A 1,876-nucleotide genomic window follows, 5' to 3' on the forward strand; every position below is an offset into this window, starting at 1 on the left:
TGGGTTTATTTAGTTATTCTATCTCTGTTTGTGTTAGTTTAGGTAGGTAGTGAGTTTCTAGAAATTTTTCCATTTCCTCTAGGTCTTCAAATTTGTTAGAGTACAATTTTTCATAGTAATCTGTTATGATTCTTTTAATTTCAGTTGGGTCTGTTGTGATATCACTCATCTCATTTCTTATACGGGTTATCTGCTTCCTTTCCTGTGTTTCTTTTGTCAGTTCGGCCAATGATTTATCAATTTTGTTGATCTTTTCAAAGAACCAGATTTTGGTCTTGTTACCTCTTTCAATTGTTTTTCTATTGTTTATTTCATTTAACTCTGCTCTAATTCTTATTATTTACTTTCTTCTGGCTCCCAAGGGCTTCTTTTGTTGCTCTCTTTCTACTTGTTCCAGTTGTAGGGTTAATGTTTTGATTATGGCCCTTTCTTCTTTTTAAATGTGTACATTTATTGGTATAAACTGACCTCTGAGGACTGCTTTTGCTGTGTCCCAAAGGTTCTGGTAGGATGTGTTTTCATTTTCATTTGATGCTATGAATTTCTGTATTCCATCCTTAATTTCTTCTATAATTCAGTAGTTTTTGAGCAAGGTATTGCTCAGTTTCCATGCGTTTGATTTTTTTTCCTTGCTTTTTCTGTTGTGGATTTCTACTTTTAGGGGTTTATGGTCAGAAAAGATGCTTTGTTATATTTTGATGCTTTGGATTTTGTTAAAGCTTGCTTTATGGTTTAGTATGTGGTCTAATCTGGAGAATGTTCCAAGTGTGTTGGCAAAGAACGTGTACTTGGCTGCTGTTGGGTGGTGTCTTAGTCATCTAGTGCTGGTATAACAGAAATACCACAAGTAAATGGTTTTAACAAGGAGAAGTTTATTTCCTTACAGTAAGGTTGGCTAAAAGTCCAAATTCAGGGTGTTAGCTCCAGGGGAAGGCTTTCTCTCCCTCGGCCTTCTCGTCAGTGTTCCCCCAGACTAGGAGCTTCTCGGCACAGGGACCCTGGTCCAAAGGATGTGCTCTGCTCCGTCACTGCTTTCTTTATGGTATGAGGTCCCCAAGTCTCTGCTTGCTTCCCTTTCATCTCTTGTAAGGTAAAAGGTGGTACAGGCCCCACCCTAGGGAAACTCCCTTTACATTGGATCAGGGATGTGACCTGTGTAAGAGTGGTGTTACAATCCTACCCTAATCCTCTTTAACATAAAATTACAATCACAAAATGGAGGCCAACCACACAATTCTGGGAATCATGGCCCAGACAAATTGCTACACACATTTTGGGGAGGACATAATTCAAACCATGACAGGTGAAGTGTTTAGTATATGTCTATGAGATCAGGTTGGTTGATTGTAGCATTTAGCTGTTTCATGACTTTGTTGAGCTTCTTTCTGGATGTTCTGTCCTTCACTGAAAGTGGTGTGTTGAAGTCTCCTACTACTATTGTGGAGCTGTCTATCCGTCTTTTCAGTGCTGTTGGAGTTCGTTTTATGTATTTTGGAGCTCTGTCGTTGGGTGCGTAAATAATTATTATAGTTATGTCCTCCTGGTGTTTTGACCCTTTAAACATTATATAGTGTCCTTCCTTAACCTTTGTGATGGATTTTACTTTAAAGTCTATTTTGTCAGAGATTAATATTGCCACTCCTGCTCGTTTTTGGTGTTGTTTGCTTGATGTATTTTTTTCCACCCTTTGAGTTTTAGTTTGTTTGTGTCTTTCAGTCTAAGATGAGTCTTTTGTAGGCAGCATACAGACGGATTGTGTTTTTTAATTCAGTCTGCCACTCTCTGTCTCTTTATTGATGCATTTAGTCCATTGAAGTTCAGCATAATTATTGATAGGTATGAGTTTAGTGCTGTCATTTGAATGTCTTTTTTGTGT

Source organism: Trichechus manatus, unplaced genomic scaffold (genome assembly GCF_000243295.1).
Source record: "Trichechus manatus latirostris isolate Lorelei unplaced genomic scaffold, TriManLat1.0 scaffold00055, whole genome shotgun sequence".
In the NCBI taxonomy this organism is placed as follows: Eukaryota; Metazoa; Chordata; class Mammalia; order Sirenia; family Trichechidae; genus Trichechus; species Trichechus manatus.